Source organism: Anas acuta, chromosome 2 (assembly GCF_963932015.1).
Source record: "Anas acuta chromosome 2, bAnaAcu1.1, whole genome shotgun sequence".
Lineage (NCBI taxonomy): Eukaryota > Metazoa > Chordata > Aves > Anseriformes > Anatidae > Anas > Anas acuta.
Window position 1 is genome coordinate 148,255,502 of NC_088980.1, and position 21,113 is coordinate 148,276,614.

The 21,113-nt window shown below is 42.0% G+C and overlaps 1 long non-coding RNA gene across 1 annotated transcript; it reads left to right on the forward strand.

Annotated features, from left to right (window-relative positions):
* Nucleotides 1–212: 212 nt before the first annotated feature.
* On the forward strand, nt 213–10,556 carry LOC137851484 (uncharacterized). Its single transcript, XR_011093235.1, has 3 exons — nt 213–630; nt 2,773–2,940; nt 10,079–10,556. It is a non-coding gene; the product is annotated as an uncharacterized lncRNA (long non-coding RNA).
* Nucleotides 10,557–21,113: the final 10,557 nt, after the last annotated feature.

The window sequence follows — 21,113 nt, forward strand, 5'->3', positions numbered from 1 at the left end:
TTGATGATAAAGCATCCTTACTTTCTAATTTAACACCATTTCAGTCTTTAAATATTTATATACTGCAGGTTGATGACTATTATTCTTGGAATGAAATGATCTTTGCTATTAAAATAAACCATTAAGTATTAATGGTTTATTAATTTTACTCTTGTGTTTGTGCTGTTAATTCTCTGGTGTCTGCTATAGTCTGAAACTTATAGCTAAAACTCTGTAAGCCTCCAGGTTTTGTTTGGTATATAATATTGCTGGGAGCCCTCATGGATTATCACGTAATTCAGCATCCCATTCAGACTTGTGATGACTGCATGGGTACACTTAGAGGCGTCACTGGGGATTTGGAGTGCAGTTATGTGTTCAATTTCATCTGATGTAACCTACTTTCCCCTTTCTGCCCTCACATATTCCTGCCCCTCCCTCACACAGAGTCTAGTGATCATGCGAATGTGTGGTGAGTTGACATGGAAACTAACCACACACATGAAAAAAAAAGAGAAAGATTTATTTTCTGCTGGTTTAGCAAACAGACCAGATTCTTCAAGGTGATTGTTAGATCTGATGCAAGGTAGCTGGGGGTGGGAGCAGGCTAAACTTGGACATCTTTTGGTGGCTGCCTGCTATGATATTGAGGTAAGTGTAATATAATGTTATGATTACAGGTATTTCACTTTTTTACCATCCCTTTCTCCTGAATTTGTTGCTTCTTGCAATTGTGATGGGATACAAGAAACACAGGTTGCCAAAAAGTACCAAAATCCTAGAAATGATGCTGAAATACTATATGAAGTGCACAAAGCACGCTCTATTTTTCATATTTCATATATTTCATTTCTCAGACAGAAAATATAGCAAATATCTACTGACATTCATTAACTAGGAAATTTTAATCAGCACTGCAAAGCTTGGATTTTTTTTTTTTTAATGGTCTCAGTATTGAAAGGTACATCCTTCGACTCCTAAATATTTCTTCCAATAGCAGGAGTAATGTGATGTTTTCAGTGCCTTCTGGTTCTACTTTCAGAAGCTTTTTTTTCTGGGAATCAGGCCTAGATTTTATCCCCAGAATATCAGGACATTGAAGCCTGGAGCAGTTAAGACCTAGATATTCAAAATTATTTATGTACCTAACTCTCATGGGCTTTAATTTACTTTATGTCTGCCTTTGAAAGAGGTTCATCTTCCAGCAATCCCTGAGAATTTACTAATTTACTACATTTTAGAAGTGAAGACTTCTCAGGCATCTCCTTTTAATGAACTGAAATTAGTTATTTTGCTATTAGAAGTATTAGTATTAGAATGGCTTAGGTTGGAAGAGATCATCTAGTTCCACCACCCTCCACCCTGGCAGGGATGCCACCCACTAGATCAGGTTGCCCTGGGCCCCGTCCAACCTGGCCTTGAACAACTCCAGGGACGGGGCATCCACAGCTTCTCTAGGCAGCCTGTTTCAGTGCCTCACCACCCTCTAAGTGAGGAATTTCCTCTTAACCTGCAATCTAAACCTCCCCTATTTAATTTAAAACCATTCCCCCTTGTGCTGTCATTATGTGCCTGAGTAAAAGGCACATATAAGGCTCTCCATCTTTTTATAAGCCCCCTTTAAGTATTGAAAAACTTCAATAAGGTCACCTCAGAACCTTCTCTTCTTTAGGCTGAACTGTCACAGCTCTCTCAGCCTTTCTTCATAGGAGAATCTCATACTCATGAACCTTCAGGCTCATACTAGAGACTCTGTTTCTTAATCCATCCTGCAGGCCTGTTCCAGATGCAATACATTTTTGTGAACTGCTTTATTTATGTAATTTACCTCTTCACTCCCATCTGATGACGTATCACATTAAATATGTGCTGCTGAAAAGCACCAGAAATGTGAGATGTTTTGATAAAAATCAAAGTTTGTGTTTCTTAAATGCCAGCTTGATTTTTTTTTTTTTTTCCTCTCCATGTTTGGTTTCTCATTTACAGGAAACCCAAAAAACATTTGGACACAAATTAAAACCTCAGCAGAGAACAAAAGTTATTTTTCCTCTCATGTTCTCTATAGAAAACCAAGAGAAATGCCCACTCAAGTGTAATGCAAATTCATAGACTGGTCAATAAAGATTTGTAGTAAAGATTTCTTTTAAGATTTGTAGGACACTTTCAATCTAATCTTGCTTTCTGCACAACACATGAAAACAAACCTGCCAGTTATGAGTTACACACAACCACCAAAAGAAACACTTCTGTGGGAAAATGTACACATGAAACCCACTTACAAATGAAATTCGCAAGAACTGCTTATAAGCCCAGCATTGAAAAACTGAACTCGTAGATACTTGAATACCTACGGCTGCTACTTTATGTCGTCAGAGTGTTTTACAGATGGTAGATTGGATATCTTCATGTTTTTGAGGAATCTTAGGCAAGACAGTGGTATCATCACCCCAAGGCCATGCAACAAGCCTATAGCAGAAACAGGGTTTGACCCCTATATTACAGCACTTGATTCTGTGTGTCCCTTTGGATTTGTGGGAAGTAGAAGCTTACAGTGTGGGACTCCTTTCTTTCTCCAGGTCTCCATAGGCTCATTAGGAAGAAAAGCAGGAAAAATTGTTAGCAGTAATTAGATATTCAATTCATGGGTGTTGACCAAGGAGGTATGTCAAAATCCATGTAGTCTCCTCTCTGCTTGCTGAATGCTAGTGGGGAGTTCAGACTCCCAGGAAATATAGTCCTAGAGCACAGATATGAAGCAGAAAGTCCAACAAACAAGTTTTCTATGGTTTCTAGGTTCTTTGATATCAAACCATCACAGAGACAGTGAAATGGAGCTGGCATGCCACCAGGTTATGGAGCTCATCACACCAGTGTGCACCTGGGATTATGGAAAATCTGACCACCTTCTCTGCTTATGCTGGGGCACTGACTCTTCCAGACTTCTCTTCACAAGTCTCAAAAGTCAGCAGCTGCTTTTTCAAACTCTAAAAGTCTGTATTTGGTTAGGTTTTCAAAGATCATAGGATTTCTATACAAAGATGTGGAAAAACATTAAGAGCCAGTATTGATAGCAGGGAATAGTTAAACATTTGGCTATTGCTGCTTTTCCTTTCATTTTTTTTTCTTCTTTTTCTCTTCCATTTTTCTGCACTTAGGAAATTTTCTAAGCTTTTACTTTTTTTCTGAAATGAAGCACTGTAATTGTTTCCCCTAAATTTTGAAATTTCCCCAGCTTTTTATTAGGTCTTACCCTGTTGTAACTCTGCCACTAGACTGTGACTAATGAAGCTACATCTGTGCTCTTACTGATTTTTTTTTTTTTTTTTTTAACTCATACACGCTTGGAAACAGTCCATGTGGGCAGTTCAGAGAGGAGGGCTCCAATACTGAACACTGAAGTGAAGACTAGGGAAAATCACTGCTTTAACAAGTTTCCATAGACTTTCTGTGTTGTCACTAAGCACACAGGAGAACTGCCAGCATCCTTCCAGTTACACAGCTTCTGGCTGCAAATATCTGGTCTAAATCATGAAATCATGAATGCCCTCTGTCTGTTTGTCATGGACCCTCTGCCAAAGACATCTTTCAACATGGGCTGCAGGTGGAGTGGTGTCCAGGAGAAGTACTGTCTGATCTGTACTAGGACACTTAAAACAGCCCAAATACTTAAGCTGAAGCTGACCTGGATTGGAGGAGGGAGAACCCACATGTTCTGCTACAGCAGCAGAGCTGGCAGGTGGTCTCCTGCAGCTTGTGGGCAAGGGCAGTCAGCGCAGCCAGCTCTAGATGAGGAAGGAATCTCTGCAGGCAGTGCACATCGTGCTGCACACAGCATGCATGGTTGGGGTGGGCAGGTTTGTGCAGCCTTGGCTACCTTGGCTTTCTCACCACTGTGTGGGGACAGTGCAGGTAAGCCATGGGAAATCTGTTGAAAGGGGGAAAGGTGTAGATACAAACCTCATACTTCACTATTTGAACAGTAAAAAGTACATTAAAATTATGCTAGTGTATTTTCATCCACAGAACTCCCTATATAACTGTTTTATCTTGCAAATGTTTGGTGAGCCAAGAATACCATCTCAGACTAAAATGTTCTGTAATACCATTAATACAAGCTATTCTCCTTCACTGTTAAAACATCAGCATCAGGATCACACCAACAACCCTTCTGCTACCTGATGAGCATTTAAAAGGATTTATATCAGTACAGGTTAGTTTTAGCAGCACAACTTTGTTTAGGGATGTGATGCTTCCACACACCTACCTGTACTTGTTAATATTGATAACTCAGACTGGGTCCAAAGCATAATATAATTTTCCCTAGGAAGTAAAAATAAGGTTTAAAGTGCCTTTTCAAAAGAAATACCATCCCCCCCAAAAACAAACAAACAAACAAAAACCACTCCTGCAACTCCCACATAAGTTCCCCAACATAGCAATGTTAGTAAAAGAAATGTAGTCCAATTTCTTACACTTGTGCATTCTGAGAGTAGCACCTTTGGGGGCTATTCACAGGCATGAGGTGCTCTTCTTTGCAAAATGATTGCTTTTGCAGCAGAGACCCAAACATTTCCCGTATCTTCTTGAACAATTACTATCAGCTTTGCTTGAGGGTAACACTTGCCTGTGCCAGGGTGGGGGCTGCAAGAGGAAAAGCAGGCCAGCGGTGTAACTTGCTGTTCCCTGTGGCCAGCGGGGACAGGATGTGTTCACATCTTCTTGCCACCTACATGTGCACGTGTCACCCTGAGCATGGCTTGGGGCCCTGGCAAAACTGGGGAGCTTGTGCAGCATAGCATGACTGGCACCCAAGGCACTTTGAGCTCTGGAGGTGTGGGAAGAGACTCTTTGGGGTGCAAAGAAACACGTTACACTTCAGCCTCTTGTATCTGAAGCTTTCTTGAGTGCTTGATGTTTATCAGGTTTTCATTGCAGCATGCGGTGTCAGCCACTTTTTTTTGGAGACGCTTTAAAGCAATCTCACCAGTATCTGATCTTCTCACTCTCTCAAGATCTGCCTAAGATCTCTTTTGCTTTCACTGCAAGGGTGAGAAAACTACAGAGTGTCAAGGATCTCTTCCTCACCTTGTTCGTCCCTCCCTCTGCTTCTTAAAATGCTTTTGGAAACATTTTTAAGAGCAGCCAGCTGGAGTGGTGGAATCCCCATGCAGGGTCTTTACCTTTTCACCCTCCACCCATCCAGTTAAGACAGACGCCAAAACCTCAGGCTTGCCCTAGTTCTCTGTCACTTTCACTTGCTGAGGGTAGGAATCATTATATTTGATTCCTGCTCTTACACAATGCCCATCCCCGTGGTATCTGAACATCCGCTTCCTCTCACTTCCTCCCCCTCTAAGATTCCCGCTGGGTTAATGTTCAGAGGCAACTGTGACTTGTATTCGTAATTAGACATAAAAAGGGAGAAGAGCTGTTTATAAAACCTCTCTTCTATGTGTCATGTGGATATTTCTGTGCTGCAAATCTCCGAATTGTTGTACAGTGAGTGATTATTGATTCCACTGTTTGAAATTCAAAACTCTGTTTTTCTCAGGAGTTCTGACAGTGTTTGACACAAAATGATTACTAGCTATGGATTTTTTTTTTTTTTTTGTAACTAACACACAGAATTTAGTAAAATATTTAGATGCTATTCTATAAGAGAGTTCCAAAACCTACAAAAAAAAAAAAAAAGGGGGGGGGGGGGGGCGGGGAGGAGGAATCTTCCTTGAGTACCTTGCATAGGATTTAGATAATTTCTGGATTAGCCTTGATTTAGGGCCTGATTCAGCAGAGCATTGTAGTACTGCTTACTTTGCTGAAATAAATAGTGATGGATCTAAGCACAGGCTTAGAGGTCATTACATGTTTGTGAATGAGATTTTTAACTAACTACCTTTAAAAGTCTGTCTTTAAGTACCTTGTTGAATTAGGGCCCTAAATCTGGTTAAATTATCTGTGGGCTGGATTCTCCAGTTTGCCAAGTTCATTTATTCCCTTTAGACTTCCTCCTGAGGTTTTCCTTGATCAGCTAATGTGTGTTGAAATACACCTTGTTCCGTCTGCTGTTGGCATTTAAAATGCATTCATTAAATACATTGGCTAATATGCTATTAAAGAAACGCCTTTTATCCTTCTAGAATCATGTTCTTGGTACATCTCTCATGATGCAATAGGTGCTGGGTACATTTCAAAGGGGTACAATTGTGTCTCACAGCATCGTGATGTAACAGGCTTCTCAAGTATCACCCTTCCATGCATGAGACAGGGCTGGGTTTATTGATGGGATGAGAGCATGCTTGATATATTGGCATGGGTTGGAGGAAGAGGTTGGTGATAACATTGCTAGGAGGTCATGCTTCGTCATGGTCCAGTGCCATGGGCCCTTTCCAGAGCTTCAGCCGGCTGCTGGGGACATCCTGCAGAACAGGTTGACCAAGTACTTGTATCCCATGGACCTGTGAGGCTGTAAAAGCCTAAGACACAGCCCTAAAGGGTGAAAGGGAGATCAGTGATCTCTCTGTATAGTGCCTGAAGCATCAGCTCTGCACTGGGATGGACCTCATCACCAGAAGGTCTTAGACATGGAGGTGACCCTGGTCCAAAAGGAAGGGAGGACTGCCGTTGGACCTGTGTGACAAGGGACAGCACACCCTTCACCCCACAATGCTGGTGGGATGTCTCAGCCTGAGTAGCCCCCTTGGGATATCTCTGCCAGCCAATCTCAGCCCTCGGTGCCCACGCCTCATAGCTGAGCTTTGGGAGGAATGTGTATGCTTTATTGACCATGGGGTTGAATTTCACCCAGATTAAATCCCTTTGAAAATTTAAACTGGCTTGCTGATGAGCTACACAGAAATGCTTCCTGTGTACTGCATTACCATCTTTAGGTTTTGCCCTTTCTGAAACACAAAGCGGTCATGGAGGGATTTCAGATCATGTGGTGGATGGTAGTGAAAGAAACATTATCCTCCCATAACACAGGAACAGCTCAGTTGATTTAAGTCAGGTTTGGCTGAAGGATTCTCCATCAGATTTAGCTTTCCATGTTAAAACCCAGCATAAACAGTCTGGTTGACTGAACATTTCTGAAACTAGATAAAAACAGGCCAATGAGAAGAATCTTCTTTAGACCCATAACTGCATGGGTTATACTACTTCTCCTCATTTGTGCCATTTATCAGTATTTAATACAAATATATACACTGGCGCAAAAGGGAAGAAGAGAACCCCACAGGACATGACTTCCAATTAGCAGGGGGTCACATCCCCCATTGTGATTTACTATTGGAAAAACATGCAAAAGATAATTGAACATTACACTTTCCTCTCCCCCTGCTGCTGGCAGCATTACGAGAAGGGCTGCTCTGGACCCCTCGGGGAGATGGGGAGAAGGGATCAGGCAATTACATGCAGCACCACATAATAACAGTGATTCATAACCTCGTGGCACTAAACTCACTGGGCCAGATCTTTAGCTAGTGCCCGCTGGTGTAGCTTCATTGACTACAGGAGGGAGATGCTGATTTACGTCAACTGCAGATCTGGCCCATTTACTTTTTCTCTTTAAGAAGGCAATAAACTATGCAGAGGGAAAGCAGGATGTGCAGCACTCCACTCAGCAGCCTGATGGGTTTCTGCAGAGGAATGCTAAATATCTGGTACATACTGACCGCTTCTGCACAGTCAGATCAGGTTATATTGCCCCTTGTGCCTCTACCATGTGGATTAAACTGTAAAATTTGCTATTTCGGACTTGAGGTACCCAAAGAAGCTGGAATGATCGTAGTTACAGTTAAGCTTCATGGAGCAGTCAAAGATAAATCATGCTCGGTATAGCTTTAAGAACAAGTTTTTGCTACCAGTAACATCACCTGGAGGTGCTGGCATCCTTAATACAGAGGATATTTCTTTAACCTGATCATTTTTTTATCTTGATTTGCCTTGGACTGACTTGGTTTAAGGGAAGAGAGCATAGTTCAGTCTAGGGACTGGGGGTCCCCCATATTCTGCCTAGCTCCAGCAGTGACTTGCTGCATGACCTTGAGAAGGTCCCTCCATGGTCCTGTGTGTCTGACACTCTTTATTGGCTCTTGAGAATAATTTTTTTTTCCCTTTGTGCCACTGCCTGGGAATTTCTCAGCTTCCTCAGAAGACCAGGCAGTGCCTCTCTGATGAGATCCAGGCCAGACACAGCTGTCCCTCCTTGCGGGCTGAGACCACACGCAATCCACCCCAGCTCTGGGGTAGAAGAGGTAGCAGGAGGCTCTTGGCATCTGTGGTGGACAAGGGTCTGGGATGGACACGGGTCTCTGCAGCTGTGCCAGAAATAAGGTTGTTACAAGAAGAAGACAGTTTGCACTGGGAGGAGTTGGGGACCTGCAGACTTTACTCACTCCTTTTGGCACAGGCTGGAAGGAGGAATTTTTAATGACAGGGTTTGAAAATGTTAGCAGATTGTACGTAGCTTGTGCCTGCTTTCACTAGCTGAACCAGCCAGTAATTTAATTACGTGTGTGGCTTGCAGCTAACTTACGCATGCCTCCCTGCTGCACGCCGCACAGCCTGGTGCAGGGGGGTGGCCCTGGGAAAGGCTCTGGGAAGCCGTGCCGAGCCGTGCCGAACCATGCCGAGCCGTGCCGAACCGCGCGTGACTGCAAGGGCCAGGATTTATGAGTGGGGACCGCATTCAAGGACACGATAGTTTCCTCCCTTTGCCCGGGCTTGATGTGGTTGCAGGAATACGTAACAAACATGTCTGCTTAATTCTTTTGCTTTTAATGTGGCTTCCTGTTCTAGTCCCTCTGTCTGTACTGTGATGCTGTGAGCTCCTCGAGGCAGGCACCGCGGCTTTAAACACTTCTGCTAAATGCTAATACACTTGTAACATTGCTGCCTGGTGAGCAAGATTGCCATGGTGTGAGCTGGCTATGAAACTCAGTTTCTCACTGAGTTTTTCTCAAAGAACCAGGCAGTGCTGGGCTTGTAATTTGGTTACCTGCTCGGGTTAATTCGAGTGAATTGTGCTGATCTGTAGCAGCACCTGAAGGGGAAAAAACAGGAAGAGCAAAAGACAGTGTTGTCAATTCTGCACTTACAAATCATTTTTTGTCAAAAAAAAAAAAAAAAAGTCAACTTAGAAATCATGATGTTTTAAAATAACTAATGTTGAGCTGTCTCAGCTGTTTTGGTTTTCATGCTTTCAGGCTTTCACTTCTTTCCTCTACCACCTCCTATCCTACAATATTCTGACTGTTAAACTTCAGATTTTATTTTAATGAATATTGAGATAATCCAGAATTGCTTGACTTCAGGAGCTGAGTGATCAAGGAAAAAGCACACACAATACCAGAAAGTACAGGGAAAAAAAATGCCCTGAGCCTGCCCTGCTGCATTAGTATTTGCTGCTACTAGAGAAGTCCCAGGGAAGAACTAGACCCAGGCTAGATGTTGAGCCTGGGAATGGCAGGCAGTGGTGGTTCCAAGGTTTGCATTAGCATTATATACCAAGTGCCTTGAAATTAACCTTCTTAATACCATTTCACAGCATGGCAATGCTATTATTTCCATTTCACAGCTGGGGAACTGGGACATGGACACAATTAACAATTTGCCCAAAGTTACTCAGCCAGTCCACAAAGGAGAAAAAAAAAATAAATCAGCACACATCTGAATCACAGGTCAGAGCCCTCATCGGTGGGCCATTCCTTCTCACTGACGAAATGAGCCAGAGAAGCAGGCTTATAATGCTGGGTTAGCTTCTGCAGGCTGAGATAGGGTTCAATGTAAAGAAGCAGTCAAATGTTTGGCTGCCTATCTGGAGGGTATTTGCACTAATAAAACTGCTGAGTCTGGAAAGCTGAGCATTTTCCCGTGTGATTGTTGCTGCTTCATTTTCTGGTCATGGTGGGAACAGCCTTTCTGGTTCTTAATGGAATTAGTAAAACATCCAAACATTTCATAACTTTAATGGCTGTAGAACTGGGAGAAACTCCAGCTGGTAAGAGTAGACATGGCTCCTGGTTTTCCAAGTCAGCTTGCCTTTTCTGTAGTAAGCTCTTTTATTTTAATTTAGTAACCTGCTGTCTTCTCTCTGTTTCAGTCCGAACAGAAGAAAAGAAGGGAGCAGATAAGCAGAGGTGCAAAGTCGTCATTTTAAGAAGCATCCAAGAAACAAGCAGAGATAAAGAAAACTGCAGCTTCTCAGTCTCCTGGGTCAGGGCTCTGCTTCAAGTTGACCTGTGCTGAGTCTTCCCTTTGTGCTTTTTGACAGACAGTAAAGACACTGAGTCCCTCAGTCAAACTTCAGTGCCTGTTTCTGCCTCCTTATCTCCATCTGTGGCCTCATCCCTTATTCTTCCTTGGCCATTTATTGACAGACCTTCAGCATGGACAGAGAACAGCCTCCCCTCCTCCTTCCCCCCCATCATTTATGGAGGGGAATAATCCCCTCTATACAACAATGTAGTAAAATTAATTGACACAAAGCAAACCTCTTTTCCTACAGAATGAATACCAAAATCAACATGTGCCTGTTTTTTTCTCTTCCGGCTTTGCATTAAATAAACCTGTAGAAAACATTTATCCACTACATTTCTGTCTGTTTACACAAGTGGGAAAAGTGTCCTTCCATTTTTATTTTTTTTTGGATCCTGTAATTATTATTATTATTTTTAATTTGTGAATATGCATTTAATATGTATTTATTCTTCTTGAGCTAGTAAATAAATAGCTAATGAATTCACGGGCCAGTGAAAGGTGGGAAGCTGAGCAGGAATTTAGGAACTCTGTACTCTCTATTAGCTCCCACACTGACTTATCTGCATCCGTTTTGGGAAATCATCTGCAGGACTGAAAGAAGATCCTCCAGACCACCTGTAAATGTAATATGTTCCCCACTGAACCCACCTCCCATCCACATGGTTTCTTCACAGTCTGGCTGCAAACAGTCTGTATGTCTCAATCTGTGTTTTGGGCTCAAAAATCCTGCTTGGGGATACTTTGCTACAGCCTGAGGTGATGCTTGAAGGTCTTTGGTATGGGAGATGGATCAGTCTGGTCTCAGGGCAGCTCTCACCCACCCTTAGCAGATCAGTACAAGCATAACCCTTAAGTTTTTCCATTTGTAAAACAGGAATAACAGTTCTGTCTCAAAAGCATGGTGACAATTATTTGCTAAGTATTTACTTGCTCTTAGTGTATGCCACTGCAAATAGCTCTGTGGAATATTTTTGGAAGGGGAGGGGATTTCTGTGCATTATAACAAAGTGTGACAATGGGTAGCAGAAATGGACTCTGAGTATTTGCAAAGTGCCTTGGGAGCTGGAGATGAAAGGCGAGATGCAAGTGCAAAGCATTATTATTCTAATGACGCCCGACTCTTGCTGAGCTGTGCCTTGTGGAAGTGTGTGAACTTTGGAGCGTGCCCTGATGAATGTGAACCATGACAGCTCTCAGGAGATGCAGGGGATGCTGGCAACAGCTTAATCAATTATGACAGCAATGGTAAGATCTGTCCAGATTAGAGCACTTCAAAAACTACAAAGCCTCAGGCTTCTCTGTCTAGGTTTTTGTGAGAGTGGGACAATGAAGGAAATGGATTGATTGGGGTTCTTTGAAATGTGGTAATAATCGCATCTGCTGCCTTAAATGCAAGACCAGCCAGACGGTGTTTTATCGTCTAAAGATGCAGGCTGGGAGAGAGGCAGTGCTGTGAGTTTCGCAGTTATGCCTGACTGCCAATGGGTGAGATATGATGTTTCCCTCGGAGAAGAGTGGGTTATCTCAGATGCGTTACTGTAAAATGAAGCAGGGATGAAGAAAAACAAAGGTAAAGCATCACACGGAAAAGATCTGGGGGAATGGGTGGCTATGCAGGAATATCAGATCAAAGGAGGACACTTTCTGTTAGGAATCAAATTATCCTCTTCCTTTCCAAGTCAAATGGGCCCATTTGAGGAATGGATAGGCGAGATAAGCCTCTCAGGGTGATTTTATCTCCCTTTCCAGTGCCTGTGTGTGTGAATCTCAAATAAACAGCAACAGAACAGAAGGGATTAGGTGAGCACAATGAATTTTGCTTGTGTGTGTGTTCAGGAGAGAAATGAAAAACGTAAAACAGGTGTGGCTCAAAATTGCCAAATCAGCAAGAAGCAGTAAATGCAGTACGATTGCAAAAATATTTCCTAAACGCTGTCCGCAGAAGCAACTTGCAGACTGGATACCTAGCCGGATAGGGTCTGCGGTAATAGATACGTAAAATATTTCAGGGTACATTAAGCTGACCAGTTCCCTTGGAAGCCACCAGGTTTTCACAGGTAGCTGATCAAAGAGTAGCCCAGACATTGCCCCGTGCTTCTCATTTCACCCTGGCAGAAGTGACTGTGTGCAGGGACATGTCCTACGAGGTGGCAACCAAGAGTGCAGGGTAATCACGAGCCACACAATTTATTGCCACTACTTGCCAGGTGGCCTGGCTGTGCCACTCAGGTGTCCAGGGAAGCAGGGCAGCTTTTCTGCACGGCAGTGATTCATCCATTGCTCCGTCACTGCCTGACGTGCAGCAGGAGAAGGCGGGAGCCCAGCATGTAGGTCTCACGGTTGGCGTGTGAACCTAAGAGCTCTTACACAGCCCCGTGAGAAGAGTGAGAGCTACAAAACGAACCTGTAGCTGTACAATTAAGCAAGGAAGCAGGGCTGGGCTTGTTCGGGAAGCAACGCGCTGTGACTCTTGAGGGAAGAGAAGCTTTGCCAAAACATCACTGCCTGTTCCCTCTGTTGCAGGGCTAATGCCTGGTCTGAACTGAGAGGCTCACAGCAGACCTGTGGTTTTGACAACCCTTGGTGCATTGAAGGAGAGTTTGCACAACAAAGAAATGCTAATTGCCTGCTACTGCACTGCACTGGGGTGGATTAAGCAGATACCAGCAGTGCAGTCCTGGATTCAGCTGTTGCTTTGGAGGCTGATAACAGATCAACCTATAGCTCTTCCTCCCCAAGTCAAGGAGAACTACAGGGAGCAACACATTGGTTTTACAACCTCGGTGATAGTGTGATGTTTCCATTTCCTTAGGAAAATGGGGATCAATAACATTCACTCCCTTTGGCAAAGCACCTTGAGGTCAGCCTATGAGAGATGCTGGGGGAGTGGGGAGTCTCCTGAATTGCCATGGGCTCCTGTCCCACAGCCCACTCCATGAATCCTAAACAGCAGCAGGTGAAAATAACCAATATAAAAGCCATTTCTCTCTCAAGAGACATCAGCCTTCCTTCATGCACTGTTCACAATATCCCCCTCTGCTTTGTTCATGTCCCTGCTTAGATAGAGTTGCTCTTGATTACAAACACAGGAACCTACAATGGTGCTGATGTTTGGTAACTGATAATGGTAGACCCTGCCCCATGTATGATAAAGGGACATAAGTCAAAATGTTAGTCAGGAAGCTGATGATGAGTGCCTGGCTTTGATGTTGCAACTACTTCTCCCTCTTTATTGCATGGAGAGGCACATTCTGGCAGCCCTAAATATTAGGCAATGAATCACCTCCTTAATAACTGTAATAGGCAGCCAGAACACAGTCCACAACCTTTTGGGGTCTGTCCAGCGTCTACTTGCCTGTCTGTAAGCACACGCTTAGAAATAATAATTGACCCCTGATTCACAGGGTCAGTATTTTCACGTAGCTACATTCTAAGATGAAAAGAGAAAAGGGTTTTCTCTTGGGGTTTAATTTATAAAGAGGAGAGTTGGACAAACGTTGGACTGTCATTATGGGAACAAGAAGGGCATAATTTAAAAAAGTGAATAATATTGAAAAGTTTTATTTCCTGTTGCTTTTTCTTTGTCTATTTTGTTCTAAAAAACTTGCCATTGTATGTCTGGGTAGTCACTTGAAGAATGAGAATTTGTTGCTAGTGTAAGGGAGGTTTTCAAAGGCCATCTGCCACCCAGCAGATTAGTGTAGAGGAGCCACTAGCTTTTCATTTCCGCAGTGGGTGGATATCTGTCCTGAGGGGTGACACAGACTGGTAACTCTTCCTCCAATGCAATCATGATCTCCTGCATGGAGTTAAAATTGCAGCCAGAAGATGCTCTCTACATCTGCCTTATGACCCTTTGTACCCAATTTTCCTTCCCCTTGGTACCATGGAAAGAGGAGTAGAGAAGGGGCTGCTTTTCTTGTTTTGTTACCTTCACTTTTACCTGTTGATGGTTACACCCGATGTCTGAATGACAAACTGAGAGAAAGTTACAGTGCTTTTTCACACTTTGACTCATTTTTATCATTAATTGTCTGTCTCTCATAGCCATAATTACAGGCCTGACTTTGTACATGGCTCTGGAAGCTAAATGACTTTGGGAAGATTACTAGGTTTGGGTTCTGTGGAGAGAATCTCATAGTTTATCAAATTGCAAAAATGACTGAGGCAATACATTGTCTTGGTGTTCACAAATGTGGTTTTTAAAATTCTGTAGCCTCCAGAAAAAGTGAGGATGCCCCATTCCTGCCCTGCATTATTGCAGCATGTTTTGTACCTTGGTTTTGTTGTTGTTGCTGCTGCCATTGTTACCAGATTTCCATCTTTTCCATAAATAGTCCCACAAAGAACAAGAGCAGGTAGGTCTGCAAGAACTGAAGAAGCCTATCTTGCCTGTGCCAGCTCATAAATGATACTCCATACCAGAGTGAGAAACCTGATGAAACACCAAGCCAGATCTCACAGATTTGCAGTTATAATAGAAACAGTGAGTTGGATGAGAAATTTGAAGTAGGACGTTCTAATTCAGACAGGTCTGTGAGGTGAAAGGTAGCCTCAGTTTAAGAGCATTAAGTCTTTCCACTGATGCAGCCTACTGATTTTTGTTGCTCATTTATTTATTTAAAAATTAATTTATTTTATGTCTCTTCTCCCTTCTCTTCTCTTCTCTTCTCTTCTCTTCTCTTCTCTTCTCTTCTCTTCTCTTCTCTTCTCTTCTCTTCTCTTCTCTTCTCTTCTCTTCTCTTCTCTTCTCTTCTCTTCTCTTCTCTTCTCTTCTCTTCTCTTCTCTTCTCTTCTCATTTCTTCAATTTTTCTCTGTTTTCCTTTTTCTTTTCCTTTCCTTCTTTTCTCTCTCTCTCACTGATGTGTATATGTCATTGCCAAAGGAAAAGCCCATGAAGAGAAGAGAATACCTCAACTACAGGGTCCTAGGAAACAAAAATACCTTGCTGATTTCTACTGGGGAATCTGGCATCTTTCACCAGGGTGGGATTTATGAAGGACAATAAGAACTAGTAGCCCACAAAGACCACACAGAGAGACTAGCTTTAATATACCTGGGCTGAAGCAAGGACTGAACTTTGCTTTTTTGATTAATCTAAAAGACAGCACCTTTGGTGGCTCTGTACCCTTCTGACAGAATCTAGCCACATTAGTTTTGATCTGACTCAGATGGATGACTATCTGCAATGAAATCATTGGCACCAGTTTTGCAGCGCAAACCATGACCTACAGCTTCTATTTTTTTTTTTTTCTGGACAAGATCCAGATCCAGAGCAGTTTAGTTTCCCAAAAAATGACAAGACTGGAGCTTAAAAAAAATCTATCTGCTGTCCTGAGGGAATAATACCTGTGAACAACTTTCCACAAAAATCATCCTTCGAGAGAATGGGTCAGGTGTACACACTAGATTCACAGTCCTGCCTCTCTGTGCAAACTAATAAGCAAACAAGTTTAGGATGAGCACAGGTTAAGGAAAAGGATTGTCCTTATGAGTATGAAAATAATTCCACATATAGACTAGCTCTAAGTAAGCTGTTTCTCTTTCCTCAACAAGCTTGTTAATTACAGGTATTTGTTTGAGTCTGAACTATGTTAACAGCTTGAAGGGGAAATCCCTAATATGTGATAGATTGATGCTGCAATATTCCAGAGGGGAAGTTAAGCTTTACTGTTGAGAATGGGACATTCATTCGTGGAGATCCCAGCAGAGCTGGTTAATATTTTTTCACCCACTGAAGTCACCACTGCAAAGGTTTTGCAGTGATGGGAGGAGGTCAGCTGCTCTCTTCACATGTTAATATGTGACTACATTACAGTCTTTGAGTGACCTATTAATTAGCTGCAAACTGCTGAAATGCCAGGATTTTAAATGTGAGTGTAGAGAAAAAAAGGAACCATATTTATAACATAAATGTTAGGTCAGTTTCTAAGGTTGTGTAGAGCTATATAGCTGTAGGTTATCTGCAGACAATTTATCTGAGAATTCGTTTGCTTATTGCATGCTGTGATAATTCCAAGACTTAGAAAAATTGTTGGTTAATGCCTTAAATTCCTGAAGTTACGTGTTTTTCTACTGAAGTAAAAATAAATTAAAAAAAAAAAAGGAAAAAGAAAAAGAAAAAGAAAAAGAAGTGTTCTATTAAAGCTGTGCAATTTGTTTTTGATAGAGATGAATATACATTCCTAATGACCCATATCTACTTTGTTAATTTTTATCTTATTAAAAGATGAATCTGAATTGTCAGAGAGACAAACTAGGTTAGAAGTAAAACTGTGCTGTTACCATAGGATGGAACTTAATAGTGTGTAACATCTTGCATACAAGCAGTAGCTAAAATTTCTTCAAACAAATAATTCAACATACTGATTTACATATGGAATAAATCAAACTAAATGATTATTCAGGCTAAATTGGTTGACATATAGCAGCCAAGTGGAAGAGATAGAAATAGACACTAAAAGCAGGATATGTTACAGTGACGCATCCAAAGATGTGGAAATCTTGGAAGAAATAATGAACTAATTCACTTAGATGTGAATGCAGGGGAAAGATTTTTAACAGTGTCAGTGGGACCCAACAGGAGGCAGATGCCAGATGAGAGGAGCAAGGTGAGACAGCGTCAGCCTCAGGGTGACAGATGATGGGGTGAATCTGAGGGGAGTTTTTCACCTAAAGATAATAATTTTGAGTTCAGCAGAGAAAAACTAACCATGTTTAGATATGCATTTGAACTTGTGCCCTCTCTTTATTTTTAGCCAGGTGCAGAACAACAATTTTAATGTACTGAAGCTTGAGGAAGTGATTTGCAGCTCAGCTTTCCTGAAGGCAACTCCATCTCTGTGATGGATAAGTGACATTTCACTAAGTCAGGGTTGTTTTTTGGGGGATGTTCTTTGAAGAGAAATTATTTTCCACATGTGGATCATCAAAGTAAGCCTATGGAACACTTCTAATGGACTGCAAGAAGCTAATAGCTAAGAAAAGTGAGCTTTCTCTTTATAGACTCACATTTACTATACAGGGATTTACTCTTTGATTAAAAAGGGTCTTCTAGGTCAGCATATCAAAAAAGGAGGAACATACAGATGGAGAGAAACAAGAACATGACAGAAACATGCAAGTTTCAAAAGTCAAGCAGGTCATTGCTGTGACAATGTTGTCCTTTCTCTTCTTCATAGACACCTATTGAATCAAACTGATATCAACTCTGAGAGTTGTCTGAGTTGTCGTTCTGGCAGTTGGAATAAAAAAATCTCTGTTGTGCAAGCTGCTTGCATTTCTGTTGAAACAAAGCCAAATAAAAACTTTATTTAAGAAAGATGTAGGGTGGGAAAGGGAGGGAAGCGGGGAGGAATATTCTTTATTGAGAAAGACTGGATGAGGCAACTTATGAATGGATGGGTATTTATACAGGTCTAGTACCAATTCCACTGAAGTCTGTGGGAGTTTTGTTAACTTGGGACAGAATCAGGTTTTCTGATGGCCCTCTGGGGGTGGGACAGGCAGAGCACACTGAGATGGAGCTATTCTGGTAATGGGCCATGTTGTTTTAATCAAGGGAATTGCATCATTCTAGGAATGGAGATGTTTAGTGATGGGTGGAGTGTCACAGATAAATAAGCAACTGAAACTTGGGATGCTCATCTAGCCCTTATCTGAACTAGCCAGATCTCTTTGTTGTGCAAAATGAGTCTGGAAAGCTTGTGAGGATAAACTTCCTTCTGACATTTGATATTCTCTGCTTCTGCTTCAGCCACAGGCACAAAATCAGCTTCACACTGGTGTCCGCACAGGGGCACTGGCAGGATGACAACTCCTTTTTTCTGCTTTTTGGATGGGCCTTTGTCTTTACCTCTTTTTCCCCATAGGTCAGCTGCTGCAGGGAACAGGCACTGGCTGCTGCTGCTGCTGATGGGACCAAATCCCTTCACATCCCTGGTACCTTCCCATCTGCCTGCATGGGGTCACTGGCTTGTAAATCAGGTCCAGCAAATTTAAGAAAGATAGTCTCTGTGGAAACATTCAACATCATTTGCATGCAGTGTCCTTATTATTAAGATACTGTTGGAGGTGAAACAAACTGAGTTCAGTTCTGGGCAGGAGTTGTTGCATGATCGTGAGACACTTATATATTTCCTTTTTCTGCCTGGAAAGCAGGAAAGCTAGTGGTGTTCTTCTCAGGGTGCTCTAAAAGTAAATGAAGAAGAGATTTTGAGATCCCCTGACACTGCAGAAATCAGGCTATGAAGATGTGAATAAGTAGGTGTCCTTGGGTATAGCTTATCTTTCTGTGCAATAGGTAATTAAGTGGAACATTTTCTTTCCCCTAAATTGAGATATGACATTGCCTGTAAGCAAACTCTGCAGTTCAGCATAAACTAATAAAATATATATTTTTAGGCTAACATTCTGTAAACCCACTACATATCCCTTTCATTCTGTAGGTACAAAACTGTAAAACTGAAGTTTTCTATCTCTATGTATTTCCCACACATTTAAGAGACAGCTCTGGAAATGCAGTCCTATTCTGAAGTTTGAAATTTAGGTTCTTTAGATATCTAAATAGTCGATTTACAGGATCAATCATTTCTCAGAGGATCAGATGACCTAAGCTAAAGCAAGATACAAGTGTCCAGCTAAGACAGACTTTAAGACATGGACCTGGAAAATGTATGGATGAAATGTACTTGTGAATAGATTTCCCCCATTTCCAGAAGAGTGACTAAAGTCACTTTTTTACTGAAAATTCAACTCCCTTTTACATTTTCATTTTCATTTTCAATTTCTGAAAACTGAGCTTATGTAACAAGTGTACTACTGACAATAATGCTATATCAGGATGAACAGTTTTGGCTGTTACATTTTGTACTTTTTGATGAAGGGTCATGACCTCTTTGAAGATGGCTAACTCCTTTTACAAAAACAGGTACTTTACCTGAAAACATATTTTTGTTTTTAAAGGGTTTGATGCACCCAAGGTCAAGATCTGCTATACTATCTAATCCTTCCTGTGTTCATGCATGACTGTTTTCAGTAAAATGTTTCTGGGTTTCCAAGAGCCACAACCGCAGAGCTGTTTGGAAAAGGGTTTTCTTAGCTCCCTACACTTCCAAATTAGTCAAAAAATCATCATATTTTAGATTGAATCATCTCAAAAATTACAGCCAGGAAGTCACTGATAGCTTCTCTGGAGTTCCATGAAAGTTTATGTAATTGTCATTGTATGTCATTGGGTTTAACAGCTGCAGAAAGATCCTGGTCTGCAATAGACAGACATAATTGATTAACAAACTGTATCTGTGGCCACTGCAGTTTACTTAGCACACTAAAATCTCTGCACTCAGTCCTGCAGTCCTACTGAAGATATAATTTTTGCATTCATTTTGTTTAAGGTACATATCTGGTCTGAAAAAATGGTGGTGAATCATTTGAGGATCCAGAATTGATTATGTCAAATGTACATACTGATAGGGTTAACATTTCAAGGGGAACACAGTAAAATCCATGACAAAATTCCCTTTGACTTTTATATGATATAGGGTTGGAAGGGATGGGAAAGTCCACTGAGTCCATTCCCCAGCTTAAGTAACATGAATTTCCATGACTTATTTAATTGGATCTCATGAAAAAATCTCACATTTTTTCTTGTTTTTTGATCCTCCTTTCTCTGCTGGTTAGAAAAGTTCTATTCCCCAACTTCCCCCCTCTCCCCCTCCAGGTAGCTTGCTTCAGTTGTTGTGCCAACAGTCATCCTAGTCATCCTCTACTTCAAAGAGTTCTTCCATGGCATTTGGCAATATGGGTTATATATGGGATATTTGGAGACAGCCCATGTATTCTGTGCTAGCCTTCATTCCGTGAAGCTAAATAAAACTTAGCCACCTCATTTCCTCTTGTAAATCATTGCCCTGATCAGTTTAATAACCTCCCCATGCACATCTTTCACTGTGAATTCATCTTTCTTGAGGAGTGACCAGAGAAACACTCCATATCCCTGAGGAAATTTCACAGGTCTGGCTATGATATATTACCATTGCCCTCATCTGGCAAGCTAAAAGACTGTTTTAGGCCGTTTTATGGCCTCGTTGGTCCATAGCCACCTTGCGACCAGCAGATCCTCCTGGGCGGGCTCTGAAGACACTTGGTGTAAAGCTAATCCATCCCCTTTAAACACAGATCATTAAGATGCCCAGGGCATTTTCAAGAGCTAATTTTGGGGAGTGGATAGATCCCAGATGCATCCATACTGAGTCCCAGAGAGGGCTCTGTTGCATCCTCCCCAAAAAGGGCCTGGGATTACTTCAGTGATCATCTTCATTTTATGGCTCTTTGGAAGTGAGATGCAGAATCCCAAAGGCCACGACCTGTGGGGAAAAGAGGGCCTTATCTCCCCACCGTGACTGGCCCAGCATGGTGGTGGTTGCGAAACCTGATTTTTATGGGGCTTTTGCAACATGATGGAAGGCAGGCGAGGTGGTGGGTGTATGCATCAAGCCATGTTGTTGTGGTTTCTGCATGTTAACTGAAGGACTGGACCCTGAAATAAATCTCCTTGATTCCGGCTAAGGGGATATAGTAATACTGATTTAAGCCAGTTAATGATTTGACCCTTAGTCTTGAAGTTACCCTAATGCACTGGTGCCAGGAAGAAATCCAGCATGTTCCCTTCCTCAACCCACCATCTGACACAGAGCTGGGGCTTAAAGCAGCAATTCATGTGGTTATTTTGCTCTTTCACAGTGCATTTTGTATTAGAAGCTTATGTTTTCTTACAGGTATTGCAAGCAGATTTCTGTGGGATGAAAGACAGCTTTACTGCAGCAATGCATGGCACTGCCACTCTCTGCACTGCAGCCCATGCTCATCAGTGCCG